The sequence below is a fragment of the Vulpes vulpes genome, chromosome 13 (genome assembly GCF_048418805.1).
Source record: "Vulpes vulpes isolate BD-2025 chromosome 13, VulVul3, whole genome shotgun sequence".
Lineage (NCBI taxonomy): Eukaryota > Metazoa > Chordata > Mammalia > Carnivora > Canidae > Vulpes > Vulpes vulpes.
Window position 1 is genome coordinate 147,819,810 of NC_132792.1, and position 23,167 is coordinate 147,842,976.

Below are 23,167 nucleotides of genomic sequence, written 5' to 3' on the forward strand. Positions count from 1 at the left end.
AGAGAGAGAGAAAGAGAAAGAGGCAGAGACACAGGCAGAGGGAGAAGCAGGCTCCATGCAAGGAGCCCGATGTAGGACTCGATCCCAGGTCTCCAGGATCCTGCCCTGGGCCGAAGGCGGTGCTATACCACTGAGCTGCTCCAAACGTTCATCTAATCTATGCCTCCACAAAAGTCTCTCATTATTTTACCAATATTTGAGCAGAATGTGACTTACTGGCTTAGTCAACGTGGGGAGAGGCTGCGATGGGGTCCCTTCTCCCTGCCAAATGAAAAGCCTCAAAGATGCAAGAGGAGGGAAGTCAGAAATGATTCTTCCAAAGCAGGTACCATGAAACTATTTCTAAAGGGAGAACTCCTAATACCACGGTCACCACATTGTACAACTCCAGAGGATGCCATTCACACTCCAGATGATTTTAGCACATGGAGTGGCATTGTGTACTTGTATGTGGCCATACACAATAGCTCTGCAGAATCATGTAGCTTGAAAAAAATCACTAGATAACAAGAAGTTCCTATAGTGGTCAATTTACTTATTTGTTTTTCATCATAAGGAGCTCTGAATGCGTACTACCATAAAAACACTCTTAAACGCGGATCTTCCAAAGTGTTCTCTTCCTTTCCTTCTCTGCTTACTATATTTTTGTGGTTACTAATGATCTAGGCTTATTTTATTACATTTTTGCTGTTAAGTCAGTGGTTCTGAATTGGAGGGAGTCAGTATAACAAAATTATTTGGGAAATGTTTTCAAAATATACCTGCCCAGTACATCAACAGAAGAATGGAGAGCAAAATCTGATATGTACGCACACACACACACACACACTCTGTAATTCCATTTATATGAAGTTTGAGAATTAGCAAAACTACACCATGGTGGAGAGCTGATATGGACTTAAAAGTCACAGGAAGGAAATTTTTATGCTGATGGACATTTTCTGTATTTTAAACTGGGTGGTGGTCATATGGATGCGTGTATATGAAAAAAAATCAAGTTCTGTGTACATTTAAGACTGTGCTTTTGATTAATGTGAATTATGTGTCGATAAAATACTGTCTAAAAACATGACAGATAGATGCATAGATACACCAACCCAAGCCTCCACCCTAGACTGAGGGAATAAGATAAATAAGATAGAGAGCAGGGGATACAGAGACCATGTGTATTTTTAAAAAGCTGCACATTATTCTTTCCCATGATTACTGTAAGCTTCCAAATATTCCTTTGGGAATTGGAATTAGACTCAGGATAAAAACAAATACATAATATATATGACTTTAACATTTGGAGAAGGTCCCTTGAGATCATCAGTTTTCCTAAAAGTCTCTTTCCAGTTTGCTTTGATTGGGGATCTTGTTTTTGTTTTCCTTTCAAGTGACTTCTGAAGGTATAATATTAATAAATTAATGTGAGGAATATATTGAAGGTGGGAGGAATTCATGAAGGCCCATGAGATCCTGTCTGTATTTATAGTTTGAATCAGGCTTAGAACAGGTTGAAATATTTTGGGAGATATCTAATACTGACAAGTTCCTAAAACTGCAAAGTTTTAAAGTGAATCTGTAGTGACATATGTGTTTGGGACCTGGGTCATCAACCTCCTGTTGTTCACTCTGATGCATATTAAGGAGACTTGAGTGTGATGTAGACTTAGGGCTTTTTTTTTTTTTTTTTGAAAGTAGCTTGTGACTACTAGCTTTTACGTATTTATTTAGAGAATGAAAGGCTTTTTTCACTTCACATCCAACGTCTTATTTAAAAAATACTTGTAGCATGACTTTTTTGTGGTATCTTCTAAGAAAGAGAAATGTATCTGGTCAGATGTACTTTATGGGCTTTTAAACTGATAACGTGTGTGGTTTTTTAAAAGTTAGAAGTAGAATTATTTAAATTAAAACGAGGCCACAGACTTAGTGCTAAGTCTTGGGGTGTGTGTTTTGTTTGGGCCATGGACTGCTCAGCAACATTCCCAACATTCATTTTGATTCCAAAGGCAGCGTGAAAACAGTCCTCACCCCAAGACATCCTGGCCTTATCACTTAGCTTCCTTCACAGGCAGGCCATCTGCCTGGAGGAGTATACACATTCATTCAAGTTCAGACCCGGGAAAGACCTCAGAGATGAAGTAACTCAACCAAACTCTGACCTCCATGTCACACTCCACTTAAAAAATAAACTTAGGCCTAGGGGTGAAGTGGCTTGTTCAGGGTCACATGGCTGGTCAGAGGCAGAACCAGAATTGTATGTCTACGTGCAACCTTTGCTCTTCTATACCACAACTGTCACGGCATGCTGTGCTCACAGTTTGGCATCACAGAGCGACAATACACAAATGCCTGCATCTTTTCCTCCAAGACCCCATGCGGCCCCCTCATCTGTATTCCTTTGAAAGCCGGCAGGTATTTCCTTCTTTATAATTTTAATCCTACTTTGGTCAAATTTTGATGAATGTAAGAGCCTGAGTTCTGGGGCCAGACTAGGGTCCATCATCACGTTTTACGAGTTGTGGGGACCCTTGGTGAGACAGGTGAATTTTTCACTCCTCACTTTTCTCACCTAGGAAATGGGGGAATAATGCAGGTGCACATAAAAAAAAAAAGTGCTTTTTGTGCTTCCTGGAGCCAGTAAAGCATTCGGAAACTTTCTTTGGAAATCCAGCAAGTTCATAGTGAAGCTATCCAGCTATGTCCCTGAAAGTTTGAGAATCGAATTTTCAATTCTCTGCAGTCTTTTCCTTCCATCCCTGTGGGGGCCTTCTCGACTTCTTTATTGTTCTGGAGGTTTGCAAATGCTCCGAGAAGTCAAGAGTCACACAAATTGGTCCACGAAGGGCACAACAGGTTTTGCTTTTTGGTGTTTCCAGTTCTCTTCCCCAAGAAATCCGGGTTTTTTTTTTTTTTTTCTTTTCTTTTTTTAAATGAGTTGTGGGGCACTGACAACTTGGGATATCTTCTGTGACAACGACTTCAAGGATCTTTTTCAGGCTAAGAAAGGTTGAAAGAACTGGGTTGCGAGTCTTCGTTAAGATGACAGATCCCCAAGACCTGATTTTGGCAACGCAAAGGACCACGGAGAAATGGAAACTACTCGGGAAATGATTTTACAGCTGCAGAAGGCAAGGCTTCCAGGAGCTGGGATACCCCCTCGGTCACCCCTTGGGTCACAGGCACGGCGGGTCCTAAACCCAGGTTCCCTCTCCGGGGCCGCGTGCTTTCTCTGGCAAGCAGCTGTGTCGCCCCAAAACCCAGCTCTGAAAGTGCTAAGGAAGCCCCCCCCCCCCCCCCCCCCGGCGCCCACCCAGGCAGGGGAGACGACCTCTTCCAGGTCCCAGCTCTAAGAAACTGCTCCTGCGATCGCGGGCGCTGCGGGGGCGGGGGGAGGGGGGCTCGAGGCACCGGATCCAGGACGCAGAGACTCCTGGTGTCCTGGACGGAGAGCCTGGGAATCCCTGCTCCGTGTCCCGGTCTGCCCCCCCCCAGCCCCCTGCAGCGGCGGCCCGGGGACGTCCAGCTCGGAGGGTTCCCCCCAATGGGACGCACTGTCCTTGCTCACGGTCGGAGCGCGCAAGCCGCGGCCTCTGCCCCGCCCCTGCGGTTCTGGATGGTCTAAGGGGGATTTTTTTTTTTTTTTTCCTTCCCTTCCCTTCCCGCCCCCGTCCCGGTCCGGGTCCCGGTCCCCGCCCCCGCCCCCGCCCCCGCCGGGAGCGGCGCTAGGCAGTGCCGGCCGCGGGCGCTTCTCCTCCTCCGCTCCCGCGTCCCGGGCTCCCGGGCGTGTCCCGTCCTCCCTCCCCAGCCGTCACCTTTCAACAGTTTCCCCAAAGCCACCGCACCGCCGGCGCGCGGCTGCTCCCGGGCCTGCTCGGGGAGCTCCTGCCGCCCGGCATTCCTCGGATTCCAGCGCCGTGACGTCCCCGCGGCCGCCGCGCCTGCAGCCGGGAGCCGGGCTCCGAGTTTCGGCGCTGCCCCGCGCCCCCCGCCCCGCGCCCCGCCGCGCGCGCCTCCCGGGCGCATTCCTGCCCGCGCGCCCCCCCGCGCCCCCGCCCCCGCCCCCGCCCCGCCTGCGCCGCCCGGCCCGGCCCGGCCCGGCCCCGGGTGGGGGGAGCCGCGGCCGCCGGCGCCTGCTCCGTCCCCTCCCACCGCACGGCCCCTTCCTCCCTCCCCTCCCGGCCGCTCGCATTTCCTGCCGCCCGGGCTCCCGCGGCCCCGGAAAGTTCTGCCCAACTTTCTCTCCCCCGGACCAGCGCGCGCCGCGGGGCGCGGGCCGGGCCAGGTTGTCGCGCTCGCCCTCGCTCGGCCCGGCGGGGTCCCCGGGGAGCCGCCGAGTCCCGGGCGGCGGCGAGCGGCCCTCCCCGCCCACCTCACCCCTCCTCCCGGCCCCCCCCCCGCCCACCTCACCCCTCCTCCCAACCCCCCCGGCCCACCTCACCCCTCCTCCCGGCTCCCCCCCGCCCACCTCACCCCTCCTCCCGCCCACCTCACCCCTCCTCCCAACCCCCCCGGCCCACCTCACCCCCCCCCGGCCCACCTCACCCCTCCTCCCGCCCACCTCACCCCTCCTCCCGGCCCCCCCGCCCACTTCACCCCTCCTCCCAACCCCCCCGGCCCACCTCACCCCTCCTCCCGCCCACCTCACCCCTCCTCCCAACCCCCCCGGCCCACCTCACCCCCCCCCCGGCCCACCTCACCCCTCCTCCCGGCCCACCTCACCCCTCCTCCCGGCCCCCCCGCCCACCTCACCCCTCCTCCCACCCCCCCCACCTCACCCCTCCTCCCGGCCCCCCCCGCCCACCTCCCCCCTCCTCCCGGCCCCCGCCCCCTCCGCCGGGACAACCCGGGCTAGGGCTCTCCTCTCCGGGTCGGTGCGCCGGGATCGCGGCGGAAACCTCCCTCCCCTTTCGCCTGCTCCGGCCCCGGCCCCGGCCCCGGCCCGGCTCCTTCCCCCCGCCCCTCCTCCGCGGCCGCAGGAATCAGTTCCTTAGGGAGTCGGGGCGCCGCCGCCGCGGGGACAGGCTTTCCGCGCGGGACCCCGGGTCGCGACGGGGCCATGTGAGCAGGTAGGCGCCGTCTGCGGCGGGGGAGCCTCCTCGAGCCCGGGCGCCTGGCCGAGGACCGGGGCCAGCCTGCGACCGGCGGCCCGGGAGGCTGGCGGGGCAGCGGGGGCGCGGGGCGGCCGGGCCGCGGGGCCCGGGGTCGCGGCGGGGGCGGCCCGACGCGCGGCGCTCGCCGGGTCGGGGGTGGGGGCGGCGGGGGGCGCTGCGGGCGGCGTTGCCCGGCCCCCTCCTCCCGGCCCCCTCCTGCTCTTTGGGAAGCGAGCGCGGGCCTGGAAAGGGCAGCGGGACGGAGCCGGGCGGCGAGGGCAGGAGGCAGGGAGGAGGACGAGGTCGCTGCGGCTCCCGCGGGACCGGGACGCGGCTCCCCGAGGCCCCATTCCCACCGCCTCCTGGGGGGGTCTCATGCGCTCCCACTAGGCCCCAGCCGCGCCCCCGGACTCCTGGGCTCCTTGGGTGGTCGGGCTGGCTGCGGGGAAAGCCTGTGGCCGCATCACTTCGCAGCGGATCCGCGCCTCAAACTTTTCAAAGTTCTGAGTATTCCCCAGTTCCGAGGGGCTGTTGGTGCGCCCGCCTCTCTTTTCTCCCTGGCGTGATCCCTAAACCTGAGTGTTTGAGTACTTCAGTGGATTTTACACCTTGGGGAGGGAGTAGTCTCAGGTACTGGTGCCATCTCCTTAGCATCCCCTTCCGCTTCCTTTGGTTCCTGCCACCCCCCCACCCCACCCCAACCCCAACCCCAACCCCAACCCCAACCCCACCTACAAATCAAGGAGATTGTGGGGTTTGCGCTTCAGCCCGTGCTGGGACTGGGTGTTGCAGGCTCTTTGTGAAGATGTGCGGAATCTCTCGACTGCAGGCGGAACACAGGGTCGCAGGGGGTCCACCGACCTGTTAATTTCTTAAACTGGATTAGTTCACCCATTCACCCAGCAAACCTGGTGTTGCGCCTCTACTCTGCTGGGAAAACAGGATGCTGAGACACTTAGACAAGCTGTAACTGCAGCCTCCCGGAGGAAACCCACAGGCTGATGAAGAATTGCAGTAGTGAGCGAGCGAGAGGTGCTGGAAGAGGCCAGGGGAGGCTCGGTTTTGGAGACGAGGGGTACGGTGTGCCCTGGGTTTATAGGGTTAAGGGAGTGTTTACCTTGCAGGAGTGATCCGGAGAGAGTGCATTCCAGGTGGAAGAAACAGCTTGTGCAAAATGAAGAGTCACCCAAGAAAAATGAGTTCAAAAAGCTCGCTATGTGACCCAGCTATTTGGGATACGATAGATATCAGAAATGAAACTAGAAGCGTTTTATCCCCTTACGGGAACCAAGTAGTTTCCAGAGGCGCCTGAGTCTCTCTCTTCGGACACACCTCCTTGTCTGATGCTGTTTCCCTACAAACAGCAGTTGTGTGACCATCTAAATTTTAATTGGCACTAATTGGCCCATGCCTGTTTTCATTAGAATGGCACTTGATTCCCTTTTAAAGAGCCACTTGACAGCAGTGGGTGATAATACTGCAGCATCACAGAACCTTGCATTAAAGTTGCTTATCTTTTGGGGTTGGGGTTAAAAGCTCGTGTGGTGGAAATGAGTGGGAGCTGCGCAGCATGACGCTGTTTTTGCCTGATCTGAATGGGTGGCCACAGATGCGCAGAATGAGCCCATGGACGGGTGTCCCTGTGTTTGTCATGGTTTTCTCTACATGTAAATGTCATCAAATGTTGCTTTAGCACACTTGTAAGGTAACTTTTCCTTCCTCTGAAACTTTATAAGATCGAATTCTGTTCCATCGGGTTTTGTAGCCTGATGGTCCAGGATTGGGCAGATCTTGCCTAGGAAGGTTCCTTATAGGACGGAAGCACAACGTGGGTTGCCCTTCAGGGGTGCCTCTTCACTGGGCTGAAGTGGAGTCCTAGTAGTATTCACCGTGGCTGAGGTCCAGCCAGTACATCGGAGGAGCAGAAAAAGAACAACTTGGGGGTGTTTGGCTAGGCCCCTCCACAAACACTTTCTCTTATCTCAAGAACAGCCCCTTGACAGGAGTTTTATTGGAGGTATAGGGCCTGCGTGAGAGACATGGCTGAAGGGAAGCTCTTTCTCGCTAATCCCGGTGCTCGCCCGGCTTCCATCATTGGCTTAGACACAGTTATTATTCACACTTTAGTTATTCAGCTTTGTGCACATGTGTGGGCCGGACAGCTGTAATGGAAAGAGAACAGTTAGACTATTTTAATATGGAAGAACCTAAAGAATTTCAGAAAAAAATCAGAATTTTTTAGGAGAATTGCTATTTGTCCTGAATGACTGGGCCAGGGGTCAAAAACTATGAGTTTTTTTTGTTTCCTAATGCCCTCCCTCCTTATTAAGGGTTTATGTTTTTTTTTGCTCCAGGGAAGCAAACATAAACCCTTTGATTGCACAGTGAACCCCACCTGGATTCCATATTCTTATTCTTTTTCACCTGCTATGCTGCATTTGAACTTCTAGACTTCGTCACCAATGGTCGTGTAGAATCTGAACTCATTCTGAGCCTCAGAGCTATGCTGTGCACTTCGTTAAAGAGAGAAGGCAAGGGAAAGAGATAAGATGAAATAGTTCATTAGCCAATTAAATCATTACTTGCTTGAGCTGATTAAAAAAGAACGAGAGAAACCAAGTTTTGGTACAGAGGGGATTAAAAATAATGTTAGAAATAAGACTTTGGGATCTCCCCTCACTGATTTAATTTACCTTCCCCTGTCAGAGCCCCATGGAGTGGTTCCTGAGCAGTCCAAGGGGTGTGTAGCAAGTTCTGCAGCTTTCCAGTTACTGTGCTGGAGCAGGGGATCCAGCTTTGGAAGTTTGAAATGTAGTTATGTTTGAATCCCAGCTGCACCACTTTTTAATTTTTATTTTATTCATTTATTCATAAGAGACACAGAAAAGCAAGGACACAGGCAGAGGGAGAAGCAGGCTCCATGCAGGGGGCCCAACATGGGACTCGATCCTGGGACTCCAGGATCACGCCCTGGGCGGAAGGCGGGTGCCAAATCACTGAGCCACCTAGGGATCCCCTCAGCTCCACCGCTTCTTAGCTGTGTAATGTTGGATGCACTCTTCAGTCCTTTGGAATCTCAATTCTTTCATCTATAATGTGGGGTCGGTAGTATGTAACTTGCCAGGATATTTGTGGAGAATTCAGTGTAATGCTGTATGTCACCCTCCTCATATTGTGCCTCGTACAGAGTAGGTGTTGGATCAAGGCTATTTATATGTTTGAGGAGTTATACGTGGCCATGAATGTGCTCTTTATGTGGGTCATTTTTTCCCCCAGCAGTATGAATTCACGTGCATGCCAACATACACATAAAGCTTTGTCTTTGACCTTTTTTTTTTTTTTTTTGGTCTTTTGGCTCAAAGCAAATGTGTTGGCTGGCAGTTTTCATGTGGCCCCTCTATAGGAGGAGGTTGAGAATTACATGATCAGACAGTGGGGAAGCTTGGGGGAGGAAAGGCCACTTAAGAGAAGGGGAGAGAAAAGGATCCTTTTCCCTGGACACCACTTACTGTCACAAGGGTCCGGTGCTAATGGAAGGATCCTTGTATTTCTAATGTTGGGATCCAGTTAATTAGAGAATGTGAAGAATGAATCTGCCTGCTTTTAGCAAGAATGCAGGAGCTGGCCAGTCTTCACAAAGGAGTGTCTTTGCAGCCTTGATTTCTTTCCTTCTTTGAAGCCCAAATATAGTGTGTACTGCAACACCTCTAGTGTAATGCCAGCTCAGGTCTCTTGAACTTTACTGTTACCTTTCATCTGAGAAGCCTAAAGTATTTGACAAACATTAACTCATTGATCTTCATATCAGCCTCTCAACAGGAGGGATTGTTAGAAGAAGGGAAAACGTCAGTAGAGCAGGTTTGTAGTATGTAATACGTATTCTTGAAGCAGAATGGGTTGTTACAGCCAAGAATTTCCAGTGTGGATTGCATGCAGGCCAGGAGGTCATGAGAGTGAGTACCCCTTCGAGAGGTTGGGGGGAGAAAGCCTAGGAAAGTTGAAGATCTGGCTGCAGTTTTTGCCCTGGGAGGAGGAGAGGAAGTCCATGTTCCCCAGACCGGCTATGCCTTTGCCATATATTCTTTGCACACTGATTATGAAAATAGTCTCTGAATTATTTATAATTCTGAATGAAAGGATATGAGGCAATGCTTGGAGACGAGGACTTAGAGTAGCTGGGGATAAAAGGTAATAATAATGACTCCTTGTGGGGTGGTTATACGTCTAAGTTGGATTATAAATGGCAATTAACATTGTTTTAATTTTCTTTATCGTTTTCTTGTTGGTTCTGTAGTTCTTGGCTTGGTTTTGTATTTCTTTCCTTCAAGCTTTTGTTTGACTTCTTTCATGGTTCTTGCTACCGGAAAAAAACTTGTGGACATTCTTAGATCAATCTCGTGTGTAAAGTTTGATACTAGATTTAGCTTCGTTCCTTAGGGACTGTATTAGGCCCAGCTCGAGGGTTGCATCCTGAGCCTGGTCAATTAGCTTGACCCAGAGGCCTATCGCGTATCCTGAGATCCTGTAACCCTAGGTGGCCATGCCCATAAATGCTTGATGTTGGGAGGTGTCTGATGAGAAAATGAGAAAGAGATTGGCCGGCGGTATGGCATCCTCTGACGTGCGGAATATCTTCTTCACATTTGTGATGTTTGAAATCTTAGCACTGAACCGTATTCCTAAATTAGGAAGCTCTACTGCATGGGCCACTGACTCGATCTAATTTGCCTTACAGATTTTTAGCTCACAGGGAGAACTCCCTCATGTTAAAATTAGTAACAGGTCCCAATGCTTTTTCCTTTACCTACCCTCTACTTTCTTAATTTCCTCAGGTCTTTGGAAATCCATCTCCTGGGAATTCTTTTTTTCTCATACTTCTTTGCGTTCAAGTAATGGAGGCAGTGGCTAAGGCAGGGGCTTTGAGACTCTAGTGGGCGTCAGAATCACCTGGAGGGCTTGTTAAAACACAGAGTGCTGTTCTCCGTGCTCACTCCAGCCTCTGAGTCAGTAGGTCTGGGGTTGGATTCGAGAATTTGAGTTTCTGAGGACCTTCGAGATGATGCTAATAGTCTGGTCCTTGACCAACTGCATTTTGAGAGTCACAGAGCTAAGGAGTCTGTCCATCTCTGTCCTCAGGCTCTTATGGTAGTCTCTGAAGGTTTTTGCTACACTGGCTTGAATGACCCTGTTCCTGGTAGTTGTAGAGCCCTGGAGAGGCCGGGAGTCACTTAGCCCTCATCAGGCCCATGAGTGCATGACTTGTTTCCATTTCAGTGGATCTGCTTGGTTAGCATCACCAATCCAGACTTCTCCACCTGGTTCCAAACAGTTTGGTTTATCTGGTATTTCTGTCCGCCTGGGTATCCAAATTCCACCTGTCTCAAACCGAACTCACTAATTTCTTGCCACAAAATGTGCTGTCTCTGTATTTCCTGTCTTAGGCAGTGACCTGTTGAGTTAGCTGTTGAAACCAGGCACTTGGAGTTCCCGTCAGCATGTCACTCTTAGCAGCCCCCAACTTCTACCTGCCAGTAACAAACCCTATCAGTCTTTAGACGGCCTAAAATATCTTTAGTTTGCCCCTTGTCTGCATCCCCCCTGCCCCTTGGGATTGTTCGAGAGTTTCTGGGGCTGCCTGTCATATATTCTTCATCCACTCTTTCCTCTCTCAAAGAGTTTTTACTTTAAAACAGTTTTTAATACTATTTAAATTCTTTTGATTCTTATTATGTGTATGACAAAGCTTCTTACCCCTGACTCTCTTGGGGTCATCTGCTGTTCTTTCTCTCTCTGCTAGTGCCCTAACATCTGGTGACGGTTAATTTCCCTCTTTCTTATACTCCCACCCAGAGGGACCTCTCCCCTTTGCTACCTGCCTAGCTCCTATGCATTCAACTAAAGCTTCACCTTCCCTGACGTTCCTTCTCACCACCAGTTAGGCTTCCCTTTCGTCATGGTCCCAAAGCACTTTGCACTTACTTGTGTTGGTGAGTTGTGTCTCCTTTTGTCACATATATTTCTCTCTTTGTCTCCTCTACTAAGTTATAAGCCTCCCCACCAGTAATTACATTTGCTTGGAATTAGAATTTGGAATTAGAATTTCTACCTGATACAGATATTGGATAGCAGTAGCCACGGCTTATAGGTACCGCTGCTGACTCTATAATTCCAGTGTTCATAGCACTCAGAATGATTTTATTAAATTTTTCAATGACACTTTGAAGTAGGTACAATTACTATTTCTATTTTTCAAAGAATAGAATGGAGTTCTTATTATTTATTCTCTAATAGGTTCAGTGCTCTGGGAAAATTACATCATATTAAGGACTCTATGACTTTTGTAATTACACAGGTACCAGTGCTGTTTCTTATACACATTTCATTTGTTCACTTAAGGAGATGAGTCATATCCCTAAGCAGTTTTCTGAAGTTACTGATGCTCTGGTTCTTAGTGTTATTTTGCTTTACTTGGAAACTTTTAAAAAATGTGCTCATTTTTTTTCCCTCATTTTTCAAACCTAGGGAACCTTGCAGATCAAGGGAGTGTACATATCTCAGAGGGATTAATAAGCAGGAACATTTGGAGGACAAGGCATCAAACAAAATTGTTTTTGTAGGTTTAGGTACATTGATTAGAATATGCTTGACTTCCTGTCCATACATTTTGCACCCTTATATTAAAGAGCAAGAGACAGAATTTCTCATTATTCAAACTGAGTCACTAGTTTTTAAACTGAGAGAGACCCTCTGTGACACTGTCCCAGCCGCTTTCCCAGTCTGCCCTTAACCAAGACTGCCTGTTCTGCATCTAGGACTATGATAAGCAGCAGTAGTATCACTGGCATTATCCCCCAAATCACAAGATTGGCTGTTGCCATTATTTTAGTTCCCAAGTAAAAGGGATTAAGGCAGATTTCATGGTCACGAAAGCGAATTTATTATGAATTCCATATACACACTGTATACACTTCATCTTGATAGTTCAGCCTCTCTGCAAATAACCCCCCAAATGGCCCTCTGCTTTCTTCAGATTTATGTTCCCCACGGTTCTGCCAAGGTGCAGCTGTTTCCCGAATGGGCCCAATAATTTTTTCCACCTCTCCCCAGGAATCCTCCCGCTCAGCATTGCTTGTCAAAACTGTCCCTTGAGGGGTACCTGGGTGGCCTGCGGTGTGATCCCGGGGTCCTGGGATCGGGTCCCACATCGGGCTCCCTGCAAGGAGCCTGCTTCTCCCTCTGCCTGTGTCTCTGCCTCTCTCTCTGTGTCTCTCATGAATAAATAGATAGAATCTTAAAAACAGACAACTGTCCCTCGAGACCCCCCCTCCGTAAGTCCCAACTCTCTGGGCAGCCTTCCCGGGTCATGCCCTGGTCAGGTTGTCCTGCCCATTTGTTCCTGGTGTTTACCAGGTTGTACTTTTGTGTCCTGGCTCATCAGCCTGGATCCTCTCATCAGTGTTAGCCGGGGCCTGCCACCTGTCCCACTTCTGTCCACATCCTGCCTCGGGGCTCACTACAAACTGTCCCTTCTCTTTTGCTGCCTGTGCACCTGTGATGGGACCTTCAGCTCCACCTCCTCCTTGGCCCAGGAATGCCCTCCGCCGCTGAGGCTGCCCCTTCTCTCTCCATCATGACGGTCCTTCACTGATGACAGCTCCCTTGACAGCTCTTTCTCACCTGCCCCACTGCCCCTAGTGTGGAGGCCAGTCTCTCCTCTGTACTACAGAGTCTTGTTTTCTTTTCTTTTTTAAGATTTTATTTATTTATGAAACACACAGAGAGGCAGAAACTTAGGCAGAGGGAGAAGCAGGCTTCCCACAGGGAGCCCCATGAGGGACTCGATAGGATCCCAGGATCATGACCCGAGCCAAAGGCAGATAGATGCTCAACCACTGAGCCACCCAGGAGTCCCCAGAATCTTGTTTTCAACACATCTGATATTTTCTCTCTCCTGCTTGCAATCTGTCCTGCTGCCTTACTTATATTATTTGGAAATGCCTGTGTCTGTAGTAAAAGCGTAAGGAAATGCCAGAAGGATAAACACCAAATACAGGGGATGGATGAGAGGAGGTAATGGTGAGGGCTGAGATGTGACGTGGTATTGCTTTTTCCCCCAGGCTGAGTGGTGGGAACATGTATATTTACTACATTCTCCTGTAAAATACCTAATTTAGGGGCTCCTGGGTGGCTCAGTTGGTTAAGCATCTGCCTTTGGCTCAGGTCCATGCTCCCAGAGTCCTGGGATCGAGGCCCACATCAGGCTGCCTGCTCAGCAGAGAGAGAAGCAGGCTCCCTGTGGGGAGCCCGATGTGGGACTCGATCCCAGGACCCTGGGATCACGACCTGAGCCACCCAGGTGCCCCAATAAATAAAATCTTCAAAAAATAAAATACCTAATTTAAAAAACACCCGCAATCGCCCACGTTTAAACGCAGATTCCCTAGCAGAGCATTCAGGAGTCGCCTGCCCTTGTTCCTACCTAACCTGATCCGGAGCTCCTACGTCTCTTGGCTCCCCATCACCCTTCTGCAAACATTTCTCGCAGTTGAAATCTTGTGGCTTTGACTCCTGCTGTTACTTTTCCCTTAAATTCTTTTTCACACCTGGTCACATAATCATCTCCACCTCTGTTTTTTAATGTCTAGTATGATTTTGATGTCTTTGTAGATGTTTTGTCTGACGTTTCCTTGTTATCATTAGGAGAGTTCATTGTCACTTGATCTGCCTTCCGGTCGTATTTCACCCATTCTTTACTGATAAGCCTCATATTGTATCTATGCACTTGTTTCTCTACCTCCCCAAAGTTGAGAACTTTGAGGGTGTGTTTTGTGATTTATTTATCTTTGGCCTCTTGGCACCTGCTACAAAGTAACAGGTTGGGGGAATTGTTGAATAGTACAGGTATGTTTTTAATTGAAGTCATGTTTTCTTTCTTTCTTTCTTTCTTTCTTTCTTTCTTTTTTTCTTTTCTTTTCTTTTCTTTTCTTTTCTTTTCTTTTCTTTTCTTTTCTTTTCTTTCTTTTCCTTTCCTTTCCTTTCCTTTCCTTTCCTTTCCTTTTCTTTTCTTTTCTTTTTTCTTTTCTTTTCTTTTCTTTTCTTTCTTTTCTTTTCTTTCCTTTCCTTTCCTTTCCTTTCCTTTCCTTTCCTTTCCTTTCCTTTCCTTTTCCTTTTCCTTTCCTTTCCTTTCTTTTCTTTTCTTTTCTTTTCTTTTCTTTTCTTTCTTTTCTTTCTTTTTTCTTTCTTTCTTTCTTTCTTTCTTTCTTTCTTTCTTTCTTTCTTTCTTTCTTTCTTTTCTTCTTCTTCTTTCTTTTTGATTTCAAAACAAAGCCCCCCAAAAAACTTCAAAGCAAATTAAAGGGACTATCTGTTGGGCTCAATATCTGAAACGTGGGCTGTACATTTGAATGGCTTTACACATGGATTTCCTAAATCAAACCCAGTTGTAGAAAGTTTCTTCTGCTTTTCCCATTTGCCTTCTGGTGGTGGGTGATGCTTGGCTTCTTTGGGTTTGTTTCCATGTTTCAGCCCTTGGCCCCCTCCCCCTCCACCATGGAGCACGTTGGTGGTTTCTGTAATGGTGTCGCAGGGTGAGTGTGTGAGTCTGGGTTTGGAAGTAGATCTGGGCTGTGAAGTGGTACCACTTGTTGGAAGGTGACTACTGCCGTCAACACTTACTTGCTCTGGGATGGAGAAGTGACACGTCCATTTAGAGAAGAGGCAGCGGAGTTTATTTTTGTGGCAGACGTGTCCCACTGCAGAGCTATAATAACCGTAATGAAGGAGGATTATGCTGTATTAGGTTTATGAAGGGTGTACTAGTCTGTTACCAGGGTCAGTGGTGACAGCTCAAGCCAGCAATTAGGTTTCATTAAAGACTCCAGCCGGCAATTAGCATTCACTTCTGCCCATGAAATCCTCTGATCTATTAAGCATATTCTTCTTCATGATACATTTTGCAAAACGTGCTTTAGATGATAAAGGTACATATTTTTTTAGACATGCACAAGTCTCCAAATGATCATTTGAAAAATGGGGCTGACTTTTGGACTCCCTATGCTTACATCCGTGAGTTACCCTGACATTCTGGGTAGACTGTACTGTTTTTAGAATCTGTACATTTTTAAAAGATCATATAAATACTTTTCTTCAAAGGCAAGGAATTTGTTATGGACTGTGATATCATTATGTGATTTAGGAGGGAAAAATGTGTGACTGATAGGAAACGAATTAAAACGGGAAAATAATGAGATGACACCTACAGATCTTAATGATATTCTTTAGAAAATTATTGTTTTGCTTAAGAGGCATCTAAAAATAAAGCCTGGGAAGGATGAATTGTGCTGTGCTTCTGCTGAGCAGCTGTTTGGTTGTTTTGAAAATGAGGCTTATTTTTCCAAGCGCTAGGTTAGGTACAAGCATGTATTTCATGTCTCTTTATCCTGATGAAAGCGTTTAGGCATTTTAGCTTCGCGGCGAATATGAAGTGATGTTTACACTAAGCTATTCAAAGAAATTTCTCCCCTCCTTCCTCCTCTGCTCCTTTCTCTTCCCTTCTTTCTCCCTCCCTTTATAATAAATTGTTTTCCTTTGGAGGCTTCTGATGGCTTAATTACTATATATATGTATTCAAGATTGATACTTATCAGAGATCATAAAAGGAAGAAATGCACAGCGCACAGCACATCAGGCCAGTGCAAAGATCTGTGAAGAATGCCTATTGCCCTGGTATAATTAAACTCTGTCATTTGATTCTCAATTCATATTATTATTTTTCTCATTCATAGACTGGTAAAATGGTGATAATGGCTAAACATAGCAGTTTGAAATCTGTGTACATGAGTGTATTTTAAAGACTCCAAGAAGTCTTGCAGTAAACAAAAGTGTGTCATAGCTGAATTCATTTTAGTAGGACCTTTATTTTTTATTTTTTATTTATTTTAAAGATGTTATTTATTTATTCATGAGAGACACACAGAGAGAGAGGCAGAGACACAGGCAGAGGGAGAAGCAGGCTCCTCACAGGGAGCCCGATGTGGGACTCGATCCCGGGACTCCAGGATCACACCCTGGGCTGAAGGCAGAGCATAGCTGCTGAGCCACCCAGGCATTCCCCCCGTCCCCCTCGCTTTTTTTTTTTTTAGATTTGATTTCATGGGACGTGTGTAATCTCAAGGGACACTGATACTCTGTGAAATACTTTCTAGAAAAAGTTTGGTTTAGGAGGTCTTTGGAATAGAGAGATGTCATGTTTATTGTCTTTAAGAAAGTCAACATAAATTAGAGAGTATAGTGACTTGGATTATTAAGATGGGTAAATATTTAAAATCTCTATTTGTAGACCAGACTCACTTTTTAAAAAAATTAATTGGATTTTTCTTGGAGGGGTGGGGAGCACATAAGAAGAGGAAGTTTAAGGGGCGCCTGGGTGACTCGGTTAAGAACCTGCCTTCTGCTCAGGTCATGATCTCAGGTCCTGGGATCTAGGCCTGCATTGAGCTCCCTGCTCAGCAGGGGAGTCGGCTTCTCCCTCTCCCTCTGCCCCTTCCCCTGCTTATGCTCCATCTCCCACTGGCTTGCTCCCTCTCTCAAAACATAAATAAAATCTTAAAAAAAGAAAATATTTAAAAAAAGCAAGTTTAAAACAAAATATCAGGAATCTTCACAAAACCTTCAGGGAATGTTTTAGGGACAGTAAACAGTTCATCTAACTTTATGTATTTATATAGTAAAGAGTAATATTTCAGATTACATTTGTGGCACTGCAGAAACCTCATTGTTGAAAGAGATTTAGGCATAGTGAGGAGCCCCATCTTATCGAGGCCAGAAGCTGTGGTTAAGGCACTACTGAAAAATCGTGGTTCTCCGGATTCTGGCAATCGGCCCTCCCCCCTCCTCCCCTTTGCCCACGATACTGCCAAGAGGAAAGCAGGCAGGCTAACGAGGTAGAAAACCATTGAGGGCTTTAGAAAGGTCATTGCAATTATTTTATTAATAGCTGCCACTGTTTAACTTCTTTTGTGTAACCGGGCATTTTTAACAAAGGCATTGTGACTATAACACGAACGGTTTTCTCTCCACCATGGCCCCTTTATTACCTCAAGCTAATTTGCCCCGTATCCCCTTCATCAGTTTTTCCTACCCCCCATTTCTGACCTTTCACAAAGCAGAGCTTTATATATGGGAACGGCTTTCCCCTCTACAACCTTTAAACTCCTAACAATCTTATGAAAGAGATGTTATTTTTATCCATAGCTTATCCCCCAGAAATGAGAGAGTTGAAGAGGTTATTGGTGAAAGTCTTGCAGCGAGTCAGTGGAGGAAGTGGGGTTTGAACCTGTTCTCTCCAACCCCACAGCTCAATTAGTCTTAATGCGACAGACACATCTGTGTCTGTGCTGGTCCAGAACATCTCCTCTCCTCTTCCTTCCTTCCTTTCTTTTCTTTTCTTTTCTTTTCTTTTCTTTCTTTCTTTCTTTCAAGATTTTATCTTTGCAGTCATCAAACTGGTTTCAGGGACAAAACAAATCCTTGTGAGATACAGCTTGGCAAAACAACTTAGAGAAAACCTTGCTCTTTTTAGCAGCACATTCTCCCATAGAAAGGGACTCACTTTGTTGAAAAGATGCTGGCCTGCCTTCCTAGGCATTAGGATCACTTGAGGTCTTCGACTAAGAGATTCAGAAGAAAGCTACATTTCTTTCTTTCTTTTTTTTAATTTAAAGATTTTATTTATTTATTCATGAGAGATACAGAGAGAGAGGTAGAGACACAGGCAGAGGGAGAAGCAGGCTCCATGCAGGGAGCCCTATGCGGGACTCGATGCCAGGACCCCCGGATCACGACCTGAGCCAAAGGCAGACGCCCAACCACTGACGCCCACCAGGCGTCCCTCCTTCTTTCTTTCCTTTTGTCCATCCATCAGTTTCTTTTAAAATGGCTTTTGATGTTTTTGAAGAAGGGGATGTCTTTCTGCGGTCATAATCTTTAAAATAACAAGCAACTAATAATGTAGCTACTGGCCACATGACCATTTGGCATCTGAAATGTGCCTCATTTGAGTTCACACGTGCTGTCGGTATCAAATACATATCAGACTTTGCAGACTTGGTATAAAAAAGAATGTAATATTTTTAAAATTGATTACATGTTGAAATGATATTTTGGATATGTTGAGTTGAATAAAATCTATTATTAAAATCAGTTTCTTCAGTTTTGCTTTTTAATGTGACCAGGAGAAAATTAAAAATTACCTGCATGGCTTGCATTGTGGTCCACGTTGCATTTCTGTTGGAGCAGCACTGTTACAGATGGTTATCAGACTATTCCTGGGAGCCCTGGTTCAGAATGATGCCTCAGGATTGGGGACCAGTGGATAGAGACAGAAAACAGCAATAGTTAGTGATGGTAAGAGGTAAGCTTGATGACACCTTAGATGACCACCAGACAGAGACTAATATTAGCTGGCATTTATTTACTACTTAGGGTGTGCAAGTACTTTGTCGAGCACTTTAAGTGGATTATCATTTTGATCCTTACAACAGCTCTGAAGTAAGTACTCTCACAGACTTATTTTGTAGATGAGAAAACCAGGGCTTAGAAAGGCTAAGGCACAAGATCCTGCAACTAGTAAATACTAGTTTACTGTGTAACACCATTGGCATGCAAATACTAGTAAATGATGGAGCTCAGTGTCAAATCTGGGCACGAATCCAGAATGTGTACTTGTAACCACTCTGCATCACTGCCTCCCAAAGGCAAAAGAGAAAACATTACCTAGAATGATCCATAGCAGTGCTTTATTTATTGAGTGTCTATGGGTGGGGGGCAGGCACACAGTCTCCTCCTCGGTACTGGCAGACAGCATCTCTGTGAGGGAATATAGTACAAAGGTGATGTTCCTGAGAATGACCTTAAGTTAGCAAGAAATGATGAAATTATGCTTGATATATGTCATTTACTAGTCCAAGGTTGCCTTAACTAGGAAGATTTTTTTAAATCAGAAATTGATTTTAGCAACTTCAGGAATGTCTGGGTGGCTCAGTCCGTGAAGTGTCTGACTCCTGATTTCTGCTCAGGTCATGATCTCAGGGTCCTGAGATCGAACCCTGTGTCAAGCTCTGCGCTGAGTGTGGAGCCTGCTCGAGATTCTCTCTGTGGGCACCCCCGCCCCACTCAGGCTCATGTCCTCACTCAAAAAAAAAAATTAAGCTCATTTAAAATTGCAAGCTTTTTAACTGAGAGGCAAGGATATTTTGCAAATATAAGCATTAAATCTCTCCCCCTTCAGAATAACAACTTGAAAAAACATGGCAAAAGTCTACCCACAGGTCTATTTCCAGCTAGTTAAAAATTTTTTTCACATTATTCTTATCTTTGTTCCTAAATAGATGTATTTTTATAGTATTATGTACTCCTTCATATATATACATGCTTTTCATACTTATTGGTTAATAATATTTAGCATATCTACATAGTATTGATATATTGTAATTAGCTTTATCATTTTTTATTACAGAAAATACATACACTTAATGTTTCTTGCTATCCCATAAAAGATGATAGTGAGGATCTTCACATTCATAGCTTATTTTTGTTGAATTTATTTTAGGATAAATGTCTGTGAGATTATCATGGACATTTTTTGTGATACCTGAATCATACAAACAGAATTTCAAGCATAGCTCATGAAGACTAATTGAAAGGTGACACAACTTTATTTTCAGATGCTGATACTCTTTTAGATCTTGCTTTTTTTGTACAATGTTTGATGCCTAGGAAGTGGATTATCCCAACAAATAAGTCTTGCCTTTGTCTGTGTGGTTTTTCTTATCGTTCCCTTTGTTATAGTTTGACAAAAGGATTTAACGAGCCCTAAATCGATACATTCAAAGGCTGAATAATAACCCTTACACTAGATTCACTTTTGGCATAAGTGCTCACTAATCCTTACATCATTTAATGCCGAAAAAAATATGTTGGAATTATTGTTGGATATGATATGTATACTATACATATATATGGATATGGTATGTTTAGAATTATTGAAAATATGTTTACATAAGAGATAGCATTTAAAAGGGAATTAAAGATATATATGTATACATGCTTCATTGATAGAAATAATTATAAACTATTACATTATTCTAAATTAATTTCTGGTGCCTGTTGGCCTGCCTTATTTTATCTAGATGTCATCAGTATCTGCTTCTTATTCTTGTCTTTTACTTTTTACCAAGCTTTTTTCAAATATGTTTTCCTATAATTTGCCATATTTTGATGACTATTGTATTTTCATAGTTCTTGCTATGGTAACAATAGGGTTCCAACAACTTAGTGGCTTTAAAAAGCAAGTGTTTGTTGCTTGTCCATGTTATGTGAGTGCTGTGGATGTGCCACGGCTCTTAGTGGCTTGACTGGGTGTGGTGGTGCTCCATTGTCTTCTCACTCAGAAACCCAGGCCAACGGACAGCCCCCATCTGGGACATGCTGTGCTCATGGCTAAGCGCAGGAATATAGTGAGAAGCATGCAGTCCCATTTAAAGCAGCTGCATGAGAGGTGGCAAATATGTTGTCTCCTCATGTCCAATTTGCCAAAGTATATTATCACATGGCCAAGCCAAAAACCCAATGATTTAGGGACCTACACTCACCCCACAGGATTCCCAGGCGAGTCCCTGGGATGTGAAGGGGTACATTACAAGAAGGGAGCAAAGGGTTGGCATCAGTAATCCCATCTTTTATTCCATCATTGATTTAACCATTTCCTTATGGTATTTGGATTGTTTTTTTGGATTTGGATTGTTTCCAGTTGTAACAATGGTAAATAGCATTGTTCTAAAACACTATTGAATAAATTACCTTTATTTATTTGGAGATTATTTTCTTGGGATGTAGTTTCCAAAGTAGGTTATCTGAGTCAGGGAGCATGAATTGCTTGTAGATATTGTTACATGCAGCCAGATTGCTCTCTAGAAAGCCTATCAGTTTATCATGCCATCATTAATATTTAAGTATTTCCTTATATTCTGCTAGTGCTGGGTTTTGAAATTTTCATTTTGTTGGTGTTCTCGACTAAAGGTGGTATTTTAAAACAAAAACTTTTAGAACAGATTTTGTTATTCATCTAGTTAGCTGAGTAAAACAATAAAACAATCTATAATTTTCTTTCCCAGTTTCTGAAAGACATTGTAAAAAAAAAAGTGCTCATTTTCATGCCTTCTGTTTCCTTGGACTCATATTTTTCTGAGTAGACTGTGTCTTAAATACATCTTATGTTAAAACAGTGATTGAAAAGAATACACATTTGATTTGAGGTTTTATCACTGTTATTTTTGAATCAAATCATAGTAATAGCTACTATGGAACTGGGTAAATGGCTGAACCTACTTATATTGCTGAATTTTGTTGCATATTATAAAGTCTTAGGAGAGAGGATTTATTATTATCCTGTTGCCTAACATTGGATAGGTTTAATTCCATGGTTTTCAGATGCCCCTATTACTGTATGGTTTATATAGCAGAAAATACCAGTTGAAACCTAAGAACCAGCCCTTCCTGTAGTTTCCCCCCTCAAACTGTAAAATAAAACTTTTTATTACCAACTGTATCCTCTCACTTGGTTTACTTTACAAGTGCCATGTTGCCTGCTGGGTATGCTTGTCCTTGGCTTCTGCTTGGAAATAGCGGTATCTAGGCCTACCCATAAATATCCTTGGTTATATTTCTTCGTGAAAAGCTCTGAGATCTCACAGCAAAAGCAAGAAGACTTACAGGGCAGATAAGAGAAATCCTTAGGCCACTCAACCCAGAGTCTATAGACAGAATAGACGGAGACAGAGACAGTGTTGGGATGGGAAGTGGTGCTGGGATTTGGGGATGATAGCCGGATTTTGCAACTACTACTGGAGTGCAAATGCCTCCCACCCCATTTAGCAGAGGAATGTCAAAAATCCCCTGAACTGAGAAACCCATTCTCTGTGTTTTGAGGCACAGCCTGGTAAAGCTTGTAAGAAATATTACAGCTCAGTGGGAAACAAGCCCGAGTGTGGGAGAAGCAAGATATGTGAAGCAGACATCCGTGTGTGAAGTAGAGTTTATTTGAACAGTAGTAGTTGCTGACTGCAGAATGTTAAAAGTATTTAGGATGTTAATAGTGTGAATTAAGACTCAGATTAGTTGTTGAAGACATAGGAATTTGAATAGATTAGTCTTTGAGTTTCTGTTCCTGAAATGATTTCTTATTTCAATTTAAGTTCTTTGTGTAAGTCTTCTGGGAATTCTTGGCAAATTTTTTTGGAAGACGAGGACTCATTGGCTTACGAAGTTTTGATTTTGTAATAAGCAATACGCTTGGGAAAACTGGATTCTGAGGCTCAAAGTAAGTGAGAATCAGGGTGTTTTATGTTAATACAAAAGAAGCCAAGTAATTACAGAGACTTTTAAAAATCAATGCAGTAGGGGCACCTGGGTAGCTCAGTGGTTGAGTGTCTGCCTTTGGCTCAAATTGTGATCCCGGGGTCCTGGGATCAAGTCCTGCACCATGCTCCCCACAGGGAGCCTGCTTCTCCCTCTGCCTCTCTCTGTGTCTCTCATGAATAAATAAAATCTTCAAAAAAAAAAAATCAGTGCAGTGAAACAGGATGCTGGTTTGTACGGAATCATTACATACCTAGGTTGAATTGATAAAAAGGTTACTACTGAGCTCTTCCTGAAGGTTGTCATGCTCATGGTAAATGTTTTCTTAAGCTGCTTAGAATTTTGAAGAGAAAAGGAGTGCTTGCACCTGCTGTGTGTTCTGCTTCACTCAATTTTGTGTTTGGGAGAATTGAGGCTAAGGGTGTAAAATGCATTATACGTGTATATGGCTTTTAAGTCTGGTTTGATGGTCCCACCTCTGGGGCCCATATCAGTTAGAGTTACTCTGTTCCACCCCCTAGTACTTTTTTCCTCCTCTTCCATTTTACTTCCCTCCAAGCCTGAAGGTTGGCCTACCAGTGGGATCCACTTAACTTGGTGCTGGGATCTGCTCCCACACCCCCAATTCGTATGTGGCTTTGGGGAGGTGATTAGGTCATGAGCGTGGGGCT

General features: G+C 45.6%; 1 protein-coding gene across 1 annotated transcript in view; it reads left to right on the plus strand.

Annotated features, from left to right (window-relative positions):
- The first annotated feature begins 4,800 nt into the window (after nt 1-4,800).
- Nucleotides 4,801-23,167, plus strand: part of PTPN14 (protein tyrosine phosphatase non-receptor type 14) — a 179,130-nt gene continuing 160,763 nt past the window's right edge. Inside the window, exon 1 of the mRNA XM_072733279.1 lies at nt 4,801-5,057. The gene's annotated coding sequence lies outside the window, so the exon portion shown is untranslated. The remainder of the gene's footprint in view (nt 5,058-23,167) is intronic.